At 36.8% G+C, this 26199-nt stretch overlaps 1 protein-coding gene across 3 annotated transcripts in view; it reads left to right on the top strand.

The window, feature by feature from the left end:
* LOC143663043 (uncharacterized) overlaps positions 1 to 26199 on the top strand; it is a 188778-nt gene that overhangs the window by 94600 nt on the left and 67979 nt on the right. The gene's annotated exons all lie outside the window — the stretch shown is intronic.

Below are 26199 nucleotides of genomic sequence, written 5' to 3'. Positions count from 1 at the left end.
GATTTTCTATAGAAAATAAAAATATAAACAAAAATACCTTAAGAAACTTTTTCACTTTACTCTTTTTATACTACAATGTGTGGAGATTGGCAATCTCACTGTCCTCTTTAGCTGATCCATTCTGACCATCTACACAGCAGTCTTCCTGACTCAGTATCAAATGGCCTTCAGAAATGGAGTTCCTACATTTTTCTCAGACTCAAACAACAGCAAATCCTCAACCCTCTTGCACTGATTTGCATGACTGCTGGTCCTTAATTTTTTTTTTATTGTGAAATATAACATATATACAAAAAAGCAATAATTTTCAAAGTGCATTGTAGCAAGTAGTTATAGAACAAATTTCAGAGTTTGGTATGGGTTATAGTTCTAAAATTTTAGGCTTTTTCTTCTAACTGCTCCAAGACACTGGAGACTAAAAGAAATATTGATATAATGATTCAGCAGTCATACCCATTTGTTAAATCCTATATTCTCTGTTTATAACTCTTCCTTCTACTTTGATCTTTCTTCCAATCTTTAGGAGCATTTGGACTACACTGATTCTAACTTTTCATGTTGGAAACGACTGTCAATATTATGGGATAGGGGATAGAACTAGTTGATGTTCTGGAGAGCCTGGCCCCTTTGTGTTTCAGGACTTATCTGGCCTAGGAACCCATCTGGAGGTTGTAGGTTTCTGGAAAGTTATCGTAGTACATGGAAATGTTGTAGAATCTCAGATAGAGCCCTAGATATTCTTTAGGGTTGATAGGAATGGTTTGGGTTGGGATTTGGTAAACCATGGTAAATAATAGTATCTAGCTGAAGCTTGCTTAAGAGTAGCTTCTAGAATAGCCTCTCAACTCTATTTGAATTCTCTCATTCAGCAGTACCTTATTTTGTTACATTTTTTCCCCCTTTCTTGGTCAGGAAGGTGCCGTTGATCCCACAGTGCCAGGGCTAGGCTCATCCCTTGGATTCGTATGCCACTTTCACCCCTGGATGTCGTGTCTCACATACGGTGATGGGTAATGACTTTACTTGCAGAGTTAGGCAGAGAGAGAGAGAGAGAGAGAGAGAGAGAGAGAGAGAGAGAGAGAGAGAGAGAGAGAGAGAGAGAGAGAGAGAGAGAGAGAGAGAGAGAGAGAGAGAGAGAGAGAGAGACCGAGACCACATCTGAGCAACAAAAGAGGTCCTCTAGAAGTAACTCTTCAGCATAACTAAAGGTAAGCTTGGCTTCTCTGCTACAGAAATAAGCTTCACAAGAATAAGCCTCAAGATCAAGGGCTTGGCCTATTGACTTTTAAGTCCCCAGTGTTTGAGACAGTATTAGGGATTTCCCTGGTGGTAAAGCTTAATATTTCCATATTTTTTTCTCCCATCCCTAAAGGGATTTTGCCAATACTTAAAAAATATATATATTTATTATTATTTTTTATTTTTGCTAATACTTTTAATTATCTGCTCAAGATACTCTGGGATGTATCTGGGCATTGCAATAAGCTAAACCAAATTACAAGGCCTCATTCTCATTCTGAGCTCCATGTGTTTGGGTTGTTTAAATGATCCATCCAGACAGATTGAGTTAGATTATGTGCTACAAAAAATTTAGGTTTTGAACAAAATAAAACCTCTGTTCCTTTGGTCTCATTGGATAGGGGAAGTTCTAAAATGCAGACAGTGTCCTCCTTACCCTTGTGTTCTGATTTACCTTAGTCCTGAGCTGACCAGCTTTGTTCTTGTCTTTAACAGTTGTTGTTTGTGGCAATACTGACTTTCAGACCTAAAGAACTCCTTCTTTGAGTCTTAGATGTTACACAGGTACTCAAATTTTCAAGGAAATACCAGGTTATGCATATATTTAGCACAGTCTCTCAAAACCTAGAAATAACAATTACAGCTCCAGACTAAATGTGACTGCTATACGAGCTTACAATGTAGGCTCCAATTTTCTTATAATTATTTTCTAAAAGAGATCATACAATATTTACTCTTTTGTTGCTGGCTTATTTTGCATCACATGATGTGCCCCATGTTCATTCACCTTGTTGCATGCCTCATGACTTCTTTTTTCTGTAGCTGCACAATTTCAATCATATGTATACACCACAGTTCACCATTCTACTTCTCAGTCAGTGTATCCTTCAGCCATCTCCACCCACTGGGCATCATTCATAATGTCCAAAGTCAACAATCCATGTCTCACATTATCTTCACTTAGTTGTATAATCATCAACACTCTCAATTTAGGCAATTTTCATTCCTCCAAAGAAAAAAATAACTGATAAATATGCCTTCACTAAACAGAAAATCCAAACCTCTCCTTAACTCGTCCTTCCCCTCCAATTATTTCTTCCTTGTATCACTGTTGTATTGTTGATGTCTTCTTGTTAAACATAGACCATAGCAGGCCATAGTAGCTTTCCCCCATACCCTGATATTATTTACTCTTTCTACAACAGTGATGCTTTTGAAGTAGTTATTGAAAAAAATGTATTTATATTTTTAGTGTTAATCAGTGGGATACATGGATCTATACAGCCCCTTTCAATCATGTTGACCTTCAGTATGGCAATATTACTTACAGACACACTAATGAACTGCCTTCACTTCTATCTATTCTGGCTTATTTCACTCAGTATTATGTCTTCAAGTTTCATCCATGTTGTCAAATGCTTCAGGACCTCATTTCATCTTACTGCTGCATAATATTTCATCATACGTATGTAACACATTTTATTTATCCACTCATCTGTGGATGGTCACATGGATTGTTCCCATCTTTTGGCAATTGTGACTAATGCTGCTGTGAACATCAGTGTTCAAATCTCTGTTTGTGTCACTGCTTTCAGCTTTTCTAGGCATATACCGAGTAGTGGTATTGCCTGATAATAGGGCAACTCGATATTTAGTTTCCTAAGGAAACGCCAAACTGTCTTCCATAGTAGCTGTACCAGTAAACTTTCCCACCAGGAGTGCATAAGTTTTCCAATTTCTCTACATCCTCTCCAGCATTTGTAGTTTCCTGTTTGTTTAATAGCAGCCTTTCTTATAGATGTGAGGTTGTTTCTCATTGTAGTCTTGACCTGCATTTCCCTTATAGCTAATGAAAATTGAGAATTTCTTCATGTGTTTTTTTAGTCACCTGTATTTGTTCTTCAAAAAAAAAAAAAAACCTTTTCATATCTTTAGCCCATTTTATAATTGGGGAGGTTTGTTCTTTTGTTGCTGAGTTGTATGATTTCTTTATGTATACAAGATATCAAACTTTTATCTGTTACATGATTTCCGAACATTTTCTCCCATTAAGTTGGCTGCCTCTTCATGTTTTTGACAGTCTTTTGAGGCACAGAGGTATTTGATTTTGAGGCGTTCTTATTTATCTATTTTTTCTTTCACTGCTTATGCTTTGGGTGTAAATTTTAAGAAGCTCCCTCCTATTATGAGATCTTAAACATATTTCCCTATATTTTCTTCTAAGAATTTTATGGTACAGGCTCTTATATTTAATTCTTTGATACACTTTGAGTTAGTTTTTGTAGAGGCTGTAAGTTATGGTTCTTCTTTCATTCTTTAGGTTATTGATATACAGTTCTTCCATGGTCATTTATTGAAAAGACTGTTTTGACCTAGTTCAGTGAATTTGAGGGCCTTGTCAGTTTACCATAGATTTGGTGGTCTATGTCTGCACTCTTGATTAGGTTCCATTGATCAGGCCTTCTGTCTTTGTACTAGTACCATGCTGTTTTGACCACTCTGGCTTTATAATAAACTTTAAAATAAAGAACTACTAATCCTTCCACTTTGTTCTTCTTTTTTAGGATATTTTTAGCTTTTTGGAGTCTTTTCCCTACCAAATAAATTTGATAACTAGCTTTTCTGTCTTCTAAGTAGGTTGTTGGAATTTGATTGGTATTGTATTAAATTTGTACATCAATTTGGGTAGAATTCATCTTAACTACATTTAACCTTCCTAGCCATGAGCAGGGAATGTATTTCTACTTATTCAGATCCTCTTTGATTTCTGCTAGCAATGTGGGGAAATGTTGTTTTCTCTGTACATGTCCTTTACATCCATGGTTAAGTTTATTCCTAGATACTTGATTCTGTAAGTTGCTATTTTGTATGGGATTTTTTTCCTTAACTGTCTCTTCAGTTAGGTTATTGCTTGTATATGGGATTATTTGCACATTAATTTCCACTTTGCTGAATTTATTTGTTAGCTCAAGAAACTTTTTTGTAGATTTCTCAGGATTTTCCAAGTATAGTATCATGTCATCTGCAAATAAAGAAAGTTTTACTTTTTTTCTGATTTGGATGTCTTTTTCCTGCCTGATTGCCCTAGCTAGAATTTCTAGTACTATGTGAATAATAGTAGTGCAGAGGACATCCTTGTCTCATTCCTGATCTTAGGGGGTAAGCTTTCCCTCTGTCTCCATTGAGTACAATGCTGGCTACAGGTTTTTCACATATGCCCTTTATCATATTGAGGAAGTTTCCTTCAATTCTGACCTTTTGAAGTGATTTTATCAGAAAACAATGCTGAATTTTGTCAAATGCTTTTTCAGCATCAATCAAGATGATCATGTGATTTTTTTCCCTTTCAATTTGTTAATATGCTGTATTACATTGATTGGTTTTCTTATGTTGAACCACCCTTGCATTCCTGGTATAGACCCCATTTGGTCGTGGCATACAATTCTTTAAATGTGTTTTTGGATTTGATTTGCTAGTATTTTGTTGAGAATTTTTGCATCTATGTTAACAAGGGAGATTGGCCTGTAGTTTTTCTTTCTTATACCATCTTTACCAGGTTTTGGTATTAGAGTGATGTTTGCTTCATAAAATGAGTTAGGTAGTGCTCCTGTTTCCCCAATTTTTTGGAAGAGTTTGAGCAGGATTGGTGTTAGTTCTTTTTGGAAGGCTTGATAAAATTCCCCTGTGAAGCCATCTGGCCTTGGGCTTTTCTTTGTAGGAAGATTTTTGATGAGTGATTAAATCTCTTTACTTATGATTGATTTGTTGAGATCTTCTGTTAATTCTTGAGTGTAGCTTGTTTGTGTGCTTCTAGGAATTTGCTCATTTCCTCTATGTTGTCTGTTTTTTTGGCATATAGTTTGTTCATAGTATCCTCTTATGGTTGTTTTTATTTCTTCGGCGTCCATGGTAATGAAGCTCCTCTCTCTAATTTCTGATTTTATTTGCATCCTTTCTCTTTTTTTTCCTTTTCAACCTAGCTAAGGCTGACAATAAATGGATTTTATTGATTTTCTCAAAGAACTAACTTTTAGTTTTATTGATTTTTTCTATTGTTCTTTTGTCCTTCAATTAATTCTGCCTTAATCTTTGTTATTTCTTTTTCTCTATTTGCTTTGTGGTTAGTTCACTGTTCTTTCTCTAGTTCCTCCAGGTGAGCAGTTAAGTAATCGATTTTTGCTTTCTCTCTTTTTTTAAATATAGGCATTTAAGGCAGTTAATTCCCTCTCAGCATTGCCCTTGCCATATCCCATAAGTTCTGATACGTTGTATTCTCATTTTCATTTGTCTCCAGATATTTACTGATTTCTCTAGCAATTTCTTCTTTGACCCATTGGTTGCTAAAGAGTGCCGTATTTGATCTCCATATATTTGTGAAAGTTCTGGTTCTTTGGTTGTTATTAATTTCCAGCTTTATCCATTGTTATTAGAGAAGGTGCCTTGAATAATTTCAGTCTTCTTAAATTTAGAAAGACCTGTTTTGTGTCCCAGCATATGAGCTATCCTGGAGAATGTTCCATGAGTACTAGAGAAGATTGGTTGCTTAAGAGTGCCTTATTTGATCTCCATATATTTGTGCAAGTTCTGGTTCTTTGGTTGTTAGTGATTTTCAGCTTTATCCCATTGTTATCAGAGAAGGTACATTGAATAATTTCAATCTTTTTAAATTTAGAAAGACCTGTTTTGTGTCCCAGCATATGAGCTATCCTGGAAAATGTTCCATAAGCACTGGAGAAGAAGGTATATCCTGGTATTTGGAGGTGTGATAATGTATATATGTCTGCAAGATCTAATTTATTTACCAAATTGTTTAAATTCTCTATTTCCTTATTGGTCCTCTGTCTGGTTATTCTATCTGTAGAGAAGAGTGTTGTACTGAAGTCTTCCACTATTATTATTGCAACATCCATCAGTCCCTTCAGTTTTACCAATATTTGCCTCATATACTTTGGAGCTCCTTGATTGGGGGCATAAACACTTGTGATTGTTATTTTTTCTTGATGAATTGTTCCTTTTATTAATATGTAATGTCCTTTTTGTCTCTTATGATGTCTTTACATTTAAAATCTATTTTGTCTGATATTAGTATAGATAATTTGGCTTTCTTTTGGTTATAATTTTCATGAAACATCTTTTTCCATCCTTTGACTTTCAATCTGTTTGTATCCTTGGATCTAAGGTGAGTTTCTTATAAGCAGCATATAGCTAGATCATATTTCTTGATCCATTTTGCAATCTGCATCTTTTAATTGGTGATTTTAGTCCATTAACATTCATAGTTATTGCGTAAAAGCATTTCTTGACTCTACCATTTATCTTTTGGTTTTTATTTTTTGGGTCTATATATTCTTTTTCCTTTTTCTCTTTATATCCTCTAAGTTGCCATTATTGGTATTCTTCCACTTTGTGCCTCCTCCAGACTTCCCTCTCTTGCCTTTTTTTTTTTTTTTTTTTTTTTTTTTTAGGCAACAGAACTCCCTTTAATATTTTTTTTGTAAGGCTGGTCTTACAGCCATTGTCTGACTGTGAACGTTTTAATCTTTCCCTCAATTTTGAAGGACCATCTCGCTGGTTACAGAATTCTCAGCTGGAAGTCTTTCTCTTTCAGGATCTTAAATATATCATAACATTGCCTTCTCACCTCCATGGTGCCTGTTGAGTAGTCTGAACTCAATCTTACGTGCTTTTCCTTGTATGTGCTGAATCACTGTTCTCTTGCTTCTTTCAGGATTTTCTGTTTCTCTTCAACATTTGACACATTGAGTAATATGTGTCTTGGAGTAGGTCTATTTGTATATATTCTATTTGGGAGTTGGGAACTTTTCCCTCTTTATCTCTTCTCAACTAATCTTCCTAGCCCTTTACTCTTTTATTCTCCTTTTGTGGCACTGATGATTCTCATTTTTGTATGCTTCAGTTGTTCATGATTTCCCTGAGATCCAATTCAAATTTTCCCTCTTTTTTGTCATTTATTCTTTTGCCCATTCAAATTCAATTTTCCTGATCTCCAATTCACTTTTCTTCCATCTGCCTCTTAAAATGTGCTGTTGTGTGCCTCTAGTTTTTTTAAAATTTAGCCTACAGTATTTTGCATCTCTTTGATGTCTTCTATTTTTTCTACTTTTTCATTCAAATTCTTCTTTATGCTCTTCTGGTGTCTTTTTGACATCCTTTTTATCATCAGCCCTATCCCCCCCACCCACTGAATTTATTTAGTAGAGTTGTATGAACATCTTTGATTAGTTTTTCCAAAGTTTGTGTCTCCTCCAATGTTTTAATTTGACCATTAGGCTTGACTATGTCTGTCTGCATCTTCATGTGCTTGGAAATTCTCTCAGTCATTTCTGTGTCATTTCTATGGCTGTTCCTTGGAGAAGGGGTGAACTCAGGCTTTCCTATTTCATCATCTTTCAAGAAGTGAGCCTTAAATTTTAATTTCAATAAACAAAATTTTATCTTTATTTTGGCTCAATTCCATAAACATTTACTCAAGGGAACATGTTCTAGTAAGCACTGATGATGAATTCAACCACAGGTACAAATTAATAAGCATTCTCTGTACATCTACTACATGCAGAGAAGAGGCAAAGCACCACAGATGCTTCCAAGATGAGTGCAGTGTTGTCTCTGCCCTGCTGCAAGTTAAAATTGACTGGAGAAGATATGAGTAGATTACTAAAAATATCAAAGTAGAATAAAATGAGCATATTACTGACAGTGAAAACCTTTATGTTGGGGGAATATAGAGGTTGTAACAAATTTTATCAACATGGTCCTTGTACAGGTACAACTGACTTATAAATCACCATGGAATAATGGTGCAATAATGGTAAATTATGAAGAAACTGCATCTACATCTGCATCTATAATATATCCATATCTATATCTGTATATCTATCTATATAATTATAACACAGAGGAAAGGTGGTTTTCTTGGTTGTTCTGGGAGAGTGGGAGAGAGCAGGAGGACCAGTTGGTTTCATGCAGTGGTGTTATTAAAAAGAGTTGTAATTGATGAATAGAATTCAACAGAGAAACTGTGGATAATGAGAGAAGAACATGGATATAAGCCAAGAGGGGCACAATTCAGGTGTTTATTTGGGGAAAGTCAGGTAGTTTAGCTCAAACAGAGCATGGATGTAAGCTATTGATGAAATAGCATACTCCAAAAAAATGCTCTCTTGGAGAAGGAGGGAAAAAATGAATCATTCCTTTATTCCATTTTTATCGAGCACCTTGCCTAGTCACAACAAATACTTGTGCTTTCCATATATTAATCTTATTCTCACAGTATCTTATGACATACAATTGTAGTATACACTATTACTCCCATTTTACAGGTACAGTGACTAAGGCACAGAGAGGTTAAATGGTTTGGTCGCATAACATGTAAATTGTGGAGGGATTTCAATTCAGGTAGTCTAGTGGGAAGGTCCGCTCACTCTTAACCATTAGGTTAAGACTTATTTGCAAAGGGTGGACCAAGCTTCAGAGATACAGAGATGGTTAAGGTATATTCTGTCATTCCCTGGAGAGCTTACATTTTCACATGTATTAAATAAGCAAAAACAAATACAAAATTAAGTATTTATTTCCACTTGTAATGTGTGCCATGGGAGTATAAACCAGGAGATTCTGATTTGGCCTGGGGAAGATGTAGGGTGAAGAATCAGGACGATTTTAACTGAGTAGGTGACTGTTATGTTGAATCCTGACGGGAGAGTAGGAGTTATCCAGGGAAGAGTGTAAGGAATGTGATGCAAAATCTGATCTTAGCCCGGGAATCATCCTATTTGTGGGCCTTGAAGTAAGGAGATGTCTGTAAATGAGCAGAAAGAAGGCTGGTGTGACTTGATGACAAAGGTGGAGACATTCCTGTAAGGAAAAGAAGATAAGAGGTGGGTACCTTATTCTGCAGGCCTCTAGAGTCAGGATTTTGTTTTTGTTTTTATCCTAAGAGTAATCCTCAGGGATGTGGTATGATTTGCACTTTTTTTGTATGCTGTATAGTGGGGTCACATTGCATTATTTTTCCATGTTTGCAGCGCCATTTGTTGAGTTTTTGTTTGATAGTTTTTGTTCATTTATTTTTGCTTGTTTGTTTGTTTTTGGGAAGTGCATGGGCCAGGAATTGAACCCTGGTCTCCTGCATGGCAAGTGAGAATTCTACCACTGAAGTGCCCTTGCATCCCCTTGATTTGCATTTTAAAATGTTCACTCAGGCTGCTATTTGAAGATCCCGTGTATGTCTGTGTGTGCGTGTATGAATGTGTGAATGTGTGTGTGATGGGGTGGCAGGAAAAGAAGGCAAGGGCAACAACCTCTTGGAAGGCTATTTTAGTAACAATGGCATCCTGAACCATGATTGGATCAATGGGGGAAAATTGCAGAGATTCGAGAGGAATTTTATGATGGAATCCATAGGACATGATGACTGGGGTGGAGAGTGAGGTAAAAAGGGTTGCCTGAGATGATTCCCAAAATTTCATGATTGTCTGGAACAAAGGCTGGCAAATATTTTATGTAAAAGACCACAGAGCAACTATGCTAGGCTTTGTGGACCATATTGTCTGCTGCAACTACTTTACTCTGCTATTTTAGTGAGAAAGCAGCCATAGACAATAGGAAAGAAATGGACATGACTGTATCCCAGTGGAACCTTATTTAAACACATCAGCAGCCTAGATGTGGCCCAGAGTCATAGTTTGCCAACCCCTGATTTGAGACATGGTACTATAGAGGAACATGGGCCAATGCAAAATGTTATCATTTCATTTCCACTTCATGGCAGTACAATGAAGTAGCTATAATTCTCTTCATTAGCCATAATTTACATTCCAGCTCTGTTAATTGACTTATCAAAGATCACCTGGAAGATAAGGGGTAAAGTCAATATTTGAACCCAAGTCTTTTTTGTACCTCCAGTCTTCTGAAAGATCTTATCACTACCCGATGCCTTCTGTTATTGTTTTTCCAGTTCAGACTTTGTGCTTCTCTGGTGAATTGGTTGTGTTCCCCTTGAAAATATATTATGATGGGGCACAAGTTAGTTTTGCAAGCTTATCTTGCTTTTCCCCAAGGGCACTTTGCTTTTCCAAATGATTTTTAAAAGCCAAACAGAAAGGGACAGTGAGTCTCTAAATGTACCATTGCTGCTTTTGTTTAGTACAATAGACTTTATATTGCTTTGTCCAATCCCCACAAAGTGAGACATAGGAGGTTTGTTTTCAAGAAATTAGCATCGTATTTTTCTCTCTCTCTTTTTTTTTTTTTTTGCACTCAACAGAATTTTATCTTGGGGATAAATAGGGTTATTTTCATTCCCTGCATTTGAGCCCTACATCGTGTTTCTATTAAAATTTAAATAAGCCACTTCAGAGGCAGATGAGGATGTGAGGCTAAAATGGGCTGGTTCACTATAATTTGTTCCTGAGAATATAACTTATTTGCTCCTACAGCTTATGCAACTTGGTTTCATAATAGAAGCATTAAGTGGGCCAGCATCGTGCCACTAAGTCGTTTTATCCAACTTCTCCACCCAAAATATCCAACTGCAAAGGGGGGAAATGAGACAGAAAGACTCTCCTTTCCCTTGCCCCATTAAGACCCAATTATTATTCTTGGAAATTGCTGGAAGATGAAAATTTTTTGAAGATACAATGTATTCTGAATGATCCTCAATCTGTCTATATTCATGGCAACACACACACACATACACACTTCTCTGCTAGCTGATTGTCCAAATTTCTTTTTCCTTTGATTAAGCTTGAAGGCAGGGCTTCCCAAGGTGGAGTTATATGTCTCTAGTGGGTTGGGGGGATGATGAAGGGAGATGGAAATGAGACCAGAGAGGGCAAATGAGTGCTGAAGCAGAACAAAGTAAGGCTGAAAACTGAACTGGTGGTAGCAGTCTATGACAGCAGAAAAAAGTGGGGAAAACAGTCTATAGCTAGAGCTTGGGCCAGTGTAAGACCACAGGTCAGAGTTACTGTATTGCTCAACCCCAAAAGACACCCTCCATAACAAATCCTATAAAGGCTGGGTCTGTGGCACCTATTTTTTCTACAGGCCTCTTAGGTTGATTCTAGTAAATCATCTCTCTACAATCCAGGACGATGATTATTTGTTAACTTGCCTGTCCTGATCACCAGACCATGCTCCTAGGTGGAAGGACTGTGTCTTATTTTTGATGGTGCCTGGTACGTGGAGAGCGTACTTGATAAAATTTGTGGAATAGGTAAATGAATGGATAATTATACAGACGAACCCTTACCTAACTCAACCCAATTTTGCATTGCCATATTAATGTCCAACATCTACAACTTCAGACTATCCTGGATTTTGGGTCTAGAATGGCAAATAGGTTTCATCACACATGCCATCGTGACTATTATTAGTGGCTACTTACAGGGTTGTCAAGAGAGCAGTCTTAAGGGTGAGTCTCATGTCAAATGAATATGAGTACTATGACAAATTAACAATGTTTACAACTGTAAAGGATTCAAAGGGGTAGCATGGATTCTGTATATTTCCTGACCCGACCCTGTGGCCATGGAAATATCCCTATCAGTAGAGGGTGACTACAATTCAACTTAATCTTATCCAACTTATAGTCAGTATTTCAACCAGTGCATTCTTCACACTTTGCTGGTTTTAAATCTCTCTTACTCCTTGTGGGCTTGTCATTATTAAGACATATGTAATAACATAAATGTGAGACAGCAGTAATATAGGTGAAGAAAGTGGTATAGGGAAGAAAGAGAGAGGGAGGAAGGAAGATTAGATGAGAGAGTGATGGAAAGGGAGAAGAAATGAGGGAACCACAAATAAATATAACTCTTGGAATTTTAAAGATTAGAACAAACAGGAGGACAGAAAAGGGAGAGAACAGCGAGGATAGGTTAAGAGAATGGCTAAAGAAAAGGAGAGAATGGAAATCTCCCCTTGGGAGGTAATTATAGATGTGAGGCATAAAATAGGCTTAATAACCCCTGACCCACTTGAACTTTGAGACCCAAATCAGATGTTTACTTGAGATTTTATCAGCTCATAGGACACTAAGTCTCTGGGTTAAATTTTTCCTTTTCTCTCGTATTTTCTTCTCTTTCCTCCCCTTATTCACATTTCTTATCTCTTGTTTTCTCAATATTCTTTTCCCTCATTTTTCCTTGCTTCTTTCTTTCTTTCCTTCTTCCTTCACCTTTAATGTGGGAAGAACACTGTGCTAGTGCTGAAAATAATATAGAGACATGAGAGACCCAATTCTTTCCACTAGCTCTCTTTAAATTTGGGAGCACAAGACTGATGGCAGTATATGGCATAAAGCATATTGTCCTTAGGATTAAAGCTGGAAGTCTAGCTTTGCCTCTGGCTGCTCTGGTGACTTTACCTCTATAAGCCCCAGTTTCTTCATCTATATACTAGGGATAATAATAGCATTTACTTTGTGGGACAGATGTGAGAAATACATGCTGTAATATGTGGATAAAATCTTAAACAGTAGTTGTTATTATTACAGACTATTATTTAATAAAACCTTCTAAATCTTCATGACTCATATGAAATGTTTCATCTTCTTTCTTAATTTCTGCATTCATGCTCTTTACCTCTGCCATTAACACATCACATTTTATCCTCTTTTTGTGTACCTGCTCATTTATTTGGTATATTCCCCTTTTAGGAGACAGTGTTTCATAATAATTCATTAATTAAGATACCCTTGGATACAAAGTAATATAATATACAAGTAAAAGTAGCTTAAACATTGATAAAGTTTATTAACTCATGTAACAGGTATGTGGTTCCAGGTTAGTTAACCCAATGGTCCAAGACACAACAGAGACCCAGGTAAACCCATCATTCCTTTTTGCCATCTGTAGCCTGTTGGTATTCCTCCAAGACTTATCCCCTGATGATATTTAGATGACTGCTGTAAAATCAGAACTTACATTGTATATGAGCAAATCAAGAAGAAGCCAAGTTTCTTTTTAATGTCATGGATGTAAAAATTTTCCAGAAGATTTATTTGTCTATCTCCCCTTTGTGCATCAATGACCAGGGTTGCATCACATAGTCATGCCTACATCAAGCCCTGGAAAGAGTAGTGTACTTTCCTCTATTGGCTCAGGCTGATTCATAGTCATCCTTTGGGCTTAGGCTGGGACCATCTTCCCTGAACACAAGGGAAGATAAATGTCTGAACTAAATCAAGAACTTGCATTAAGGAAGGAGAAAATAGGGTTGGGGGGGTTAGTTATACAAACAAGAATGTCTGCTGTAATTCACTTTTGTATCTAAAATTTCCAGTAGACTCCCATTCACTGAGATCTTCTGAAATAGTTATGGCAATAAAACCTTATTCTTTTCTACTAAATATAGAACATCTCCACTTGGATGCATATAAACAATTTAGATTTAATTATCATGAGTCTAAATTTATTCTCTCTCCTTAAAATGTGGTCTTATGCCTGTATTTATTTTTTCAGTTGTTGGTATTACCAATCTTTCCACTTACTCCAGCTAGAACATTCAAAGTTGGATTTCTCACTCTCCCTCACTCCCACATTAAATTGGTTCCCATATTTTGTGTAAATATCCCTTGGCTCAATGTTCTCTTCTATATTTCAGTACTGCCATTTGATTTGATTTGAACTTTTATACCCTCTTAATTTCCTTTTTGAATTTTCATTGCTGATGTATAGAAACACTCAATTTTTTTGCATTGAAATTGTACTCCACCATGTTGCTGAATTCGTGTATTAGTTCTAGTAGCTTTGTTGTAGATTCTTCAGGATTTTCTATATATATAGTTTTGTGCCATCTGTAAATACCAATAGTTTTACTTCTTTTCTGATTTGAATGCATTTTATTTCTTTTTGTTCCCTAATTGCTCTTTCTAGAGCTTCTAGTACAATGTGAAATAGTGATGGTCAAAACAGACATTTTTGCCTTATTCCTGACCTTTTAGGGGAATTTTTTAGTCTTCCACTATTGAGTATGACATTAGCTGTGGGCTTTTCATTTATGCCCTTTATCATGTTGAGGACGTTCTCTTCTAATCCTAGTTTTCTAAGTGTTTTTATCATGAATAGGTCTTAGATTTTGCCAAATGCCTTTTCTGCATCAACTGAGATGATCATGTGTTTTTTCCTTTTATCCTGTTAATGTGCTGTTTATACTGATTGATTTTGTTACATTGAACCATCCTTGCATTCCTAGGATAAATCCCAAATGGTCAGTTTGCTAATATTCTGTTGACAATTTCTGCATCTATTTTCATAAATGGTATCAGTCTGTAATTTTCTCTTTTTGTTATACCTGCATCTGGCTTTGTTATTAGGTGGTACTGGCCTCATAGAATGAATTAGGAAGTGTTCTCTCTTCTTCAATTTGTTGAATGGGTTTGAGCAGGATATGTGTTAATTCTTTTAATGTTTGGTAAAATTCACCATTGATGCCATCTGGTTTTAAAATTTTTTTTAGGGGGGAGTTTTTGATTATTAATCCAATATTTCTACTTGTTATTGTTCTGCTAAAATTTTCTTAAATTAAGTTAGGAAATTTATGTGTTTCTAGGAATTTTTCCATTTCATCTAAGGCATGTACTTTCTTGGCATACAGTTGCTCATAATATCCTCTTATAATTCTTATAATACTTTTTATTTCCCCAGGTTGGTAGTAATGTCTTCCCTTTAATTTCTGATTTTACTTATTTGTGGTCTCTCTTTTTTCTTTTATCAATTTTTTCAATTTATTGACAAAGGTTTGTCAATTTTATTGACTTGCTCCAAAGAAGCAACTTTTGGTTTTGTTGATTTCCTCCATTGTTTTCATATTCTCTATTCCATTTATCTCCATTCTGGTCATCATTATTTTGTTCCTTTGCCCATTTTCAGTTTAATCTGTACTTCTTTTTCTAGTTCTTCTAGAGTGATATTAGATTACAGATTTGAGATCTTTATTTTTTAATGTAAGCATTTAGAGCTATAAATTTCCCTGTGTTCACTGCCCTTGCTGCAATCCATAACTTTTGGTATGTTGTGGCTTTATTTTCATTAGCCTTCAGCTAATTAGGAAATTTCCTAATTTCCCTTGTGATCTTCTTTGAAACATCAGTGTGTTATTTAATTTGTAGATATTTGTGAATTTTCCAGTTTTCCCTCTGTTATTGCTATCTAACTTCATTCCATTGTGGTAGGAGAAAATACTCTGTATGCTTTCAATCTTTATAATTTATTGAGACTTGTGACCTCACTGTGGTATATCCTAGAGAAAGGTCCACATGAACTTGAGAAGAAAGTGTATTCTGTCATTGTTGGATAAAGTGTTTTATATATGCCTGTTGGGACTGTTTAGTTTAAAGTACTATTCAAGTCCTTTATTTCTTTATTGATCTTCTCCCTAGATGTTTTATTCACTATTGAAAGTTGTCTCCTACTATTAATGCAGAACCATTTATTTTCTGTTAAAATCTGTCAACGTTTGCTTCATATGTGTTCTAGTTTGCTAGCTGCTGGAATGTAATATACCAGAACTAGAAAGGCTTTAAAGAAGGGAAATTTAATAAGTTGTTAGTTATAATTCTAAGGCTGAAAAAATGTCCCAATTAAAAGCAAGTCTATAAAAATTTCCAAATTTAGGCACCGACAAGAAGTTACCTTCACTCAAGAAAGGCCAATGAAGTTCAGGGTTTCTCTTTCAACTGGAAAGATACATGGCAAACATGGTGACATCTACTAGTTTTCTCTCCAGGCCTCTTCCTTCATGAAGCTCCCTGGGGGCATTCTCCTTCTTCATCTCCAATGGTTGCTGGCTACTTGACCTTATGGTTCTTTTATCATTCTGAAACTATCTCCAAAATTCTTCCTCTTTTAAAGGATTCTAGTAAACTAATCAAGACACACATGGAATGAGTGGTGTCACTTCTCCCTCTATTCAAAAGTTAAGGCCCACAACTGAGCAAGCCACATCTCCACAGAGATAATCTAATCAAGTCTCCAAAACTAAAGTGTTGAATAGGGATTAAAAGAAATGGTTGCTTCCACAAGATTAGATCAGGATTAAAACATGGTTTTTCTAGGGTACATGAGTCCTTTCAAACTAGCACAATATGTTTTTAAGCTCTGTTGTTAGGTGCATATATATTTATAATTGTTATGTCTTCTTGTTGAATTGACTTCTTTATCAGTATATAGTGACCTTATTTGTCCTTTGTAATAATGTGCTGGTTTGAATCTGTGGTAGATCCCAGAAAAACCATGCCCTTTAATCCTCATTCAATATTGCTGGCTGGGAGCTATTTGATTGATCCCATGCAGATGTGACCCACTCAACTGTGGGTGGTAACTTTTGATTAGATGGTTTCCATGGAGTTGTGACTTCACCCTTTCTAGGTAGGTCTTGATTAGTTTACTGGAATCCTTTAAAAGAGGAAACATTTTGGAGAGAGTCTCTTTTTAGAACAACAAGAGAGACCATGCAGGGAGAGACATTTGGAGATAAAGCATGAAAATGCCCCCAAGGGAGCCTCATGAAACAAGAAGCCAGGAGAGAAAGCTAAAAGATGCTGCAATGTTCATCATGTGCCTTTCCAGTTGAGAGAGAAACCCTGAATGTCACCGGCTTTTTTGAACCAAGGTATCTTTCCCTGGATGCCTTAGATTGGACATTTATATAGCCTTGCTTTAATTAGTATATATTCATGGCCATAGAATGGTAAACTTGTAACTTAATAAATTCCCCCTTTTAAAAGTGGCTCCATTTCTGGTGTATTGCATTCCAGCAGCTAGCAAACTATAACAATTAGTTTTTGACTTAGTCTTTTTAATCTGCTAGTCATATAGCTCTCCTGCTGTTTTTTTCATACATTGGGCATGAGATATTCTTCTCATCTTTTTATTTTCAACTGACTTATATTGTTAAAGTTTAGGTCAGTCTCTGTAAATAGTATATAGTTAGGTCATGCTGTTTCTATTGTGAAATATAACATATATACAAAAAAATACATTTCCAAGTACATTTTAAAGTAGTTATAGAACTGATTTTAACATTTGGTATGGGTTACAGTTCCATGATTTTTCACTTTTTCTTCTAGCTGCTCCAAGACACTGGAGACCAATAGAAATATCAATATTATGATTCAGCAGTCATACTCATTTATTAAATCCTATCTTCTCTGTTATACTCCTCCTTCTCTTTAAATAACATATATACATAAAAGCAATAAATTTCAAAGTACATTGTAACAATTAGCTATAGAACAGATTTCAAAGTTTGGTATAGGTTACAATTCCAACATTTTAGGTTTTTATTTTTAGCTCTCTAAGGTACTGAAGATTAAAAGAAATATCAGTTTAAAAAGTTAGCACTCATACTCATTTGTTAAAGCCTACCTTCTCTGTATAACTTCACCATCACCTTTGACCTTTCTCCTACTATTTAGGGTTATTTGAGCTATGCCCATTCTAACTTTAGCATGTTAGAAGGGGCTGTCAATAATATGAGATGGGGGATGGAACTAGTTAATGTACTGGAAAGACTGGCCCCTCTGCATTTCAGGACTTATCTGGTCCAGTGACCCATCTGGAGGTTGTAGGTTTTGGAGAGTTACCAAACTCTTTTGTGTGTGAAATTTTTTTAGAATCTTGAATAATGCCTTAGGTATTTTTTAAGATTGGTGGAAATGGTTTTGTTTAGTGGTTGGCAAGCTATGATAGGTAGCGATGTCTAAAGCATGCGTTAGAGTGACTTCCAGTGTAGCCTCGTGATTCTATTTGAACTCTCTTAGCCACTGATAACTTATTTGTAACACTTCTTTTCCCCCTTTTGGTCAGGATGGCATTGTTGATGCCACAGTGCCAGGGCTGTGCAGTTTTATCCATTCTCCATTCTCTGCTTTTTGCATAGAGCATTTACTCCATTTACATTTAAAGTAAATACTGATATTAGAGGACTTTCTTTGGCCAGTTTGTTATTTGATCTTTGGAAATCTCACATCATTTTTGCTCCTCAAATCTTCCAATAATGCCTACTGTCATATTTATCTTATTTTTTGTAGTGTGCCATGTTAAGTCTCTTCTCATTTCCTCCCATATATATTTTTCAGATATTTTTCTTATAGTTTCCATGGAGCTTAAATTTACTATCTTAAATCTATAACAATCATACTTAATTTGATACTAACTTAACTTCAATAACTAAAACAAACACTATTACTATGCCTCTCCATCCCCCTATTGTTTTATTGTACTTGTTGTAAATTATATCTTTATACAATTTATGTCCAAATTCATAGTGTTGTTACTTTTTAGCCATTTGCATTTTAGAACCTATAAGAAATAAAAAAGTGGCATTATGAACTAAAAATACAATACTACTGGCTCTTATATTCACCCATTTATAAAGATCCTTTACTAAGGATCTGTATTTTTCCATATGGCTTTGATATATTTTTCTAGGGTCCTTCCTTTTCACCTTTATCATTTCTTGTAGTTCCAGTCTAGTGGTGATGAATCTCTTCAGCTTAAGTATATCTTAACTATATCTTCAGATTAAGTGTGTCTTAATCTCTCCCTCATTTTTGAAAGACAGTTTTTCTGGAGATAAATTTTTCATTGACAATTTTTTTTCATTCTGTGCTTTATAAGTCACCCCATTGCCTTCTTGCCTCCTTGGTTTCTAAATGAGAAATCAACACACTTTTGTTTGGGCTCCCTGGTACATGGCATGCTGTTTCTCTCTCACACCTTTCAGGATTCTCTAATTTTGGAATTTGACAATTTGATCATAGTATGTCTCAATGTGGTCTATGAGTTTATCCTGTTTGGAGTTTGTTGAGCATCTTGGATGTATATATTCATGTCCTTTGTTATATTTAGAAAGTTTTCATTTAAGAATAGCTTCTTCAAATATTATTTCTGCCTCTTTTCCCTCTTTTTTCTTCTTTTGGAACTCCCACATTGCGTATGTTGGCATGCTTGATGGTGTCCTTCGGGTCTCAGGCTCTGTTTACAGTTTTTCATTCTGTCTTTCTTTCTGCTCTTCATACTGCATCATCTCAGTAGTCATATTTAAGTTCACTGATTCTTATGCCAGTTACAATCGGCTTTGAACTTCTCTAGGTAATTTTTAAATTTTGGTCCCTGTGATTTTCATCTCCAATATTTCTCTTTGGTTCCTTTTTATGATTTCCATTTCTTTATTGAAATTATTTTATCGATTCATCTATTTCCCTGATTTTATTTAGATTTTGTGCAGTTTTCATGAGCTCCTGGGGCATATTTAAGACATTAAAATAAAAAAATAAATTAAAAAAATCAGTGCAAAACTTTGTCTGATATGTCCTAAATCTAGTCTTCCTCACTTTGTCTGATGTATCCTAAATCTAGTCTTCTTCATTGATGGTTTTTAATGCTTTTTCTTGCTTCTTTAGATAGGCCAATTTTCCTGTGTCTTTGTAGGTTTGGTAATCTTTTGTTGCACACTAGACATTTTAATATTTTAGGGTGCCATCTCTGGAAGTTAATCACTGATGTGTCTATTCTTTAAGAATAGACAGAGACTTCCTTCAGTGGCAGGAGCTGACAACAATAATGACAGTCTTTGCAGATTACCTTGTGTGAGTGCTCTCCTTCAGTGCTAAGCCTGCCTTACACTGTGCCTAATTGCCATCTTGAGGTGAAAACATAGGGTCCTTACTATGCTTTTCTGCCTATGTATTTTATCCTGGGTTTGTATGCACAATCCTAGGAATACCTCCATCTACTTGGATCCAAACATACTTATTCCCCTAGGAAATAGTCTCTGCTCCAGTCTCATGAGCCACACTGCATGTCCTAATGCCTAAATTCACTTTCCCCAGTCAGTCTATAACTTAATTGCTCTTCCCCAAGCTGGTGCTCCAGGTGCCCCACCATCCACCTATGCATACAGGGCAATTTCTGAAGCTTAGGATAGCAAGTGTGTGATGAGTGTTCTGGTACAGTTTTTCAGGGTGCTACCAGATAGAGTGGGACACACAAACATGCACCAGAGTAGTGCACAAGAGTCACTCTGCTCCCTCTGGAACTAGAGCCAGGACACAAAATCCATGCTGGAAATGTGGGACAGCTCCTCACTGAGCTAAGGAGGATTTGGGAAACTAGTAATGACAATGAAGTTTCCCTACCATTTTTAAGTTGCATTTTTCTTTTTTGGGTGCTTGGTCAGTTATAGCAACCTTTTAGCTGCTTTCTGGAGCTCTGAGAAAATGGTTCTGCCAGTTTTTTGCTTGTTGCTTTAAGTTTCTGGGGGGTGATAGACCCCTGAAATATCTTACTACACCAGATTGGTCACCCTGCTTCTTTTATTTCCCTCTTGCTTGGATCACTACACCTTGTTGTCCTTTCTTCAGACTCCCTCTTTGCAATTCATCTTCCTTTTTGTGTCCAAGATCATCTTTGAGTGGTTCTCTAAGAGAGACTTCCTATTGCCTACCAGGTAAGATTTGTCCTTTATTTAGGTGTATGTGTCATCTATGAGCCAGTTCTGGCCCATTTTCTAGCATTTCCCACCATTATGTCCTCTCTAGTCAGCCTATTTGGGCTTTAGAACCTTCTCAGGGTTTCCTGAATATGACTTGAATGTACATAGTCTTTCATTTTCTTGCCTATCACTTCATCATTTCAAAACCAGCTCAAGTGTCATCTTTTCTCTGCAACCTGTCTCCCCAGAAGGGTTCCTTTCTTCTTTTCTCCCCTACCACCTTCTACACACCTCCATGAAGCACTTATTTTTCTGGATTACCCTGCTCTTTGTTTTATGACTGTGTCTCCCTGTCTGGATCAAGAAAGCATTAGGGTGGAGACTATTTCTATTCTTTTCCTGAATTAGGCATGGGGAAGTAACTTTTGAGAATCCAGGAAAACCTCCTGGGATGTTTTTAAGCAACTGAGAAGATGGACATGGCCCAGCAAAAAGTAAGCTGGACTAGGTGTGGAGAGAACTTGGTTCTTGTGTTTACTCTGCTGGAAACTCACTAGATATATCAAGTTCCTTAATTTCTCTGGGCCACTGCCTTCCTAACTGCAAAATGGGCTGGTTGTTACAAAATGGGCATCCTCTAAGGATGCCTCTAATTTAACCACTCTCCTGCATGTATCTTCACACAAGGATTTTTATTCTGTAACATTCTGAAAGGAAACCAAACTAAAGTCATAAATCTTGAATGGAAGAATTCTGAAAGGAAATCAAACTAAAGTCATAAATCTTGAATGGAAGATTTCAAGTGAGATTTAGGCCACATGGGCAATGTTTCCAAACCAAAGGGCCTGCCTCAAATCTCTACTTGTTACTACAAAATCATCTACTTCTTTTGTTTGCTGCAAAACAGACTATAACCAAAAGCTGCATGGCTTCCTTGGCTGGGAATATAGTTATAGTTGAAGTTTTAAGTTGCATAACCATTAGGAACATGGACTGGACAATTTAGGGCCATACTTTCTTTTGCTGGCAAAGATCTTAGGAGCAGTCAGAAGGAAAGGGCACTAGGAAGTGGAGCAACTTCAAGTTACCTTAAAACCTGAATGAGAATGTGCCCTAGGGTAGAGGGTGGAGCTCCCCACTGCCCCATGACTCTCTTCTTCTTTCCCTCCTATGGTTTGCCTTCTCTTCCCCAAACAATAAAAGGCACTTTTGGAGAGACAGAGGGCCTCTCCATTCTTGAGCTGCTTGAGCTTTGAGCCTGTAGTGGAGAAGCAGGTTTGGACTGCTGGTGAGCTTGATTTTTTGTTAGAAGAAGAAAAAAACTTCATTCTGTAGTGATTCCAAATTGTATTGTTTAATGATAAATTTACATATTAGGAAATTTTGGGCTGATTATGTCCTTGGAGAAAGATCCTTTCATTTCAACACTACTCCTTAATAGATCCATATCTTGGTAGCCTGGAGCAGTCCAAAAAGATATTCCCATGCTCCATGGGGAACTAAGGCTGTGTCTGTTTGTATATGATGTAGACCCTTTTTTCTTTCTTTCCTGAATGCTTTATAGATGTCTTAGCTTAGAACTTGTTGACTTGTGCAAATAACTTGGCCTCCATGGTTCATAGTGACCCTGCTGTGAAATGGGTATAATTATGCCTTATTATCTCTTACATTTTCCTTCTTACAAAGCCCATCATGGATAGCATCTAAAACTTGTGCTTTAATGATGTTATTTCTAGTCCTGAGGACTACAATTTGTTGAAATAAAATTGTTACTTTAGTTTTGCAAAAAAAAGCACTTACTTAAATGACTTTAGTGAGGAGAAAATCCTATTAAACTCTACATTGTCACAGGTATTTTAGTTGCAGCCTCAGGTCTTTTGATGGTTCTGCTTCATGACATTTCTTTCTAGATTATACTATATCTTTTCCCTATATATTCACTATCTCATTTATTTTTTTATAATTACCTGAGGAGTTGGTATTATCACTTCCATCTACCAGATAAGATACCAATAATCAGGGGGAATAAATGAGGGTTTCAAGGCCACCTCACTGGCAAAAAGCTGAGTTCACACTTAACATTAGGTCTTCTGACTCCAGTCTGCATGCTCTTTCTACTACAGAGATGATTATCTTAAAAATAGCTTGGAGTTTTTTAATGCTTTATCTTAATACCTAGTCAAAAGCATATATTAAGTGTCTGCTATGAGCCAGGCTCTGTGATAAATGCTAGATAATTGCTAATCTCTGCTCTCAAGGAGTTTACAATTGAATAGTCAATATAAGATGTTTACACAAATAAACCCAATATAATGCAGAATGTAGTAGACGGTTTAGGGGTTGGGTGGTGTCCAGATCATGGAGGGTCTTTGAATATCTGGCTAAAGAATTTGGAATATACCAATAAGCAGTTGGGAGCCACTGAAAGTTTTTGGTCAATATTCTGTGTTCACTAATGTCTTTAAAAAATGGGAGTAATTTAGAGCAAGAATTTGTCTTTCAATTTTTACCCAGAAGAAAAATAGAAGAGAACAAGAGAGATGGAGTGGCCTATACAAGTTAAAAAAAGAGCAGAACTGGAACTCCCAATCAGGTTGCAGGGCTCTTCCACCATTCCCTTTCTGTGTTTCTGTCGTGCAAAAATGGCTGAGGTAGGCTAGGTAAGAAGTCAGGAGCTAGCAGGCCACAAGGTCTGCTTTAGCCTCCTTCCCTGACACATTGCATACCAGTCTCCTAGTTTTTAGGGGCTATTGTAGTTAGGTCACTTTTCTGCCCAACTCTTTGAGAGTTGGCTTAAGTATGTGACTTGCGTTGGCCAATGGATTGTTAGCAAACCTGATGCAACTCGTATCTTGAAATGGCCTTGCATACTGGGCTTTGCTCTCATGTGCTTCTGCCATCACTTTGTGAGCATGTACAGGCTAGCTCAAAGGGAGAGGTCACAGCAAAGTTGCATGGTAAAGAGAGTGAATACATAGTGGAGGGAGAATTGGGGCCATTGCAATTTGCTGCAGAATCCATCTATCCTTACTCCCACTCTTCACACAACATCATTCTGACTCTTTGCAGATTCTACTATGTACCCCATTTGTTTCATCTGTGAAAAAGGGTAGGTTGACTAGACCCTTGGTCCTAGTTATGCCCTTTTCTTTAAGTGACACTTAAGTATTCTTTTTTTTCAGGAGATACTCAACAATTCTAAATTCTGCTAATGTGTCCTTCTTCAGGAACCTAAAGCAATTAAAAATCAGTAATCTGATTAATATAATATCCCTCAATATACTTTCTTATTTGAACATATTTTTCAAATGAATTAATGGCAGACAGGGATCCTGGGAGAGAGGCAGAGAGATTACATGGGAGCCTCAAGTAACCAGGCAGCCCTAGGATGGACAGGTGCACACTTGGACATCTAGAACCTCTCCAAACATGGTTCCTTAAGCACTCTAGGGAAAGGCCCTATTCAGCCAGGCAACATGAACATCAGGCCCCAGAACCATGTCCACTGGGGCAGAGGGTGAGGATGCACTTATGGGTAGATAATTTGGAATGATGGGAACCTTGAATTTGTGGGCAACCAGGGTAGTATGTCATTGTCAAAAACAGTATTAATGGGACAAAACAGTTCTTTTCTGAGTACCTATTTTGCGCATTCTGGGAAGATTTTTTTTTTACTTTTTTTTAGTTGTAGAATATAACATATATACAAAGCAAAGAAAGAAAAAAAGCAATGGTTTTCAAAGCACTCTTTAACAAGTAGTTACAGGACAGATCCCAGAGTTTGTCATGGGCTACCATTACATCATCTTAGATTTTTTCTTCTAGCTGTTCCAGAACATTGAAGGCTAGAAGGAATAAATATATTTTTTTATCATCACAATCAACTTTTTTCTTCTTTTATTTTTGTGAAAGATAGCATATATACAAAAAAGCAATAAATTTCAAAGCACATTATAACAATTAGTTGTAAAACAGATTTCAGAGTTTGCTATGGATTACAACTCCACAGTTTTAGGGTTTTACTTCTAGCTGCTCTAAGATACTGGAGACTAAAAGAAAGAACAATGTAATGATTTGGCGATCATACTTGTTTGCTAAACCCTACCTTCTCTGTACAAGTCCACCATCACCTTTGATCTTTCTCCCACTCTTTAGGGGTATTTGGGCTATGCCCATTCTAACTTTTTTCATGTTGGAAAGGGCTGAAATAATAAGGGATAAGGAGATGGAACTAGCTGATGCTCTGGAGAGGTTCTAAGTTTCATGACTTATCTGGTCCAAGGACCCACCTGGAGATTGTAGGTTTCTGGAAAGTTACCCTAGTGTATAGAACCTTTGTAGAATCTTATATATTGCCCTAGGTGTTCTTTAAGATTGTCTGGAATGGTTTTGGTTGGGGTTTGTCAAGTTATGATAGGTAGCAATGTCTCAGTGAAGTTTGCAAAAGAGTGACCTCCAGATTATACTCTTGATTCTATATGAGCTCTCTTAGCCACTGACACCTTATTGTTACACCTCTTTTCCCCTTTTGATCAGGATGGCATTGTTAATCACATGATGCCAGGGCCAGCTGGTAAGATTTTATTACTCCCATTTAGTAGATGAGAAAATTGAGACTCAGAAAAGAGAAGGGATTTACCTGGGATCAAAAAGCAGGTAAGCAGAATAAATGTAATTCACATTCATGACTGTTTAACCAACAGAACTTGCTTTCCTGCACTGTCATCTCCAAACTCTGTTTGTGCCATTACCACTGTCATCCCTCAAGAATGTCTCCTCTAAATAGGTCAGGACCTTTTCCACAAACACCATGTCATGGGGTGGGACTTCTGTGGGAAGGTAGATATGGAGAAGAATTTTTGGAAAACTTGTCTGTAACCTAGGGGCAGACAGGTGTCCTAGGTTTTTAAACTCCACCGTCTCCTGCAGACTACAGCTTTGACTGTAGTAGCACAAAGGTATTTGTCAAGGAGGAAGAAGAAGAGATTCTCTGGCTCTGCTATGTGACTATAAGCAAGTCACAAACCTGTCTGGGTTTGACTTACTTCAACCATCAAATGAGGAAGTTGGGCTCCATTCAATTCAACAGTACCCACTAGTGCCAGGGAACAGATCAGAGTGAAAAGAGACACAGAATTGGGTCAATCTCTGCCTCTAAGGAACATGAGGTCCACTAGGGATGTCACAACATGTCCCAGTTCCTCAAAACATAAATAAAACTGAAAGGAGAGCTATGACAGTACTGTGGAGCATAACCGTGGAAGCATCAAGGAGGGAGAAGCCTATAGAGAGGGTAGGCTAGGGTTGTTGTACCAGGAAGTTAAGAAGAAGTTGAAGCTTCAAGCATGAGTGAGGGTTCCAAGAGGGATGAGGGTTTTATTTCATCTTAGTATCTCTAGAATCTGTGCTAGAGCCCAGGACATCAGAGGTCTTATTGTCTGCTTGTTGACTATGAATAAAGGAATGAGAAGGAATAAGTATATGGTCATTTCTGATGGA

Source organism: Tamandua tetradactyla, chromosome 19 (assembly GCF_023851605.1).
Source record: "Tamandua tetradactyla isolate mTamTet1 chromosome 19, mTamTet1.pri, whole genome shotgun sequence".
NCBI lineage: Eukaryota > Metazoa > Chordata > Mammalia > Pilosa > Myrmecophagidae > Tamandua > Tamandua tetradactyla.
Note: the sequence above shows the minus strand (reverse complement) of the source record. Positions and strands in the feature narration are given on the sequence as shown.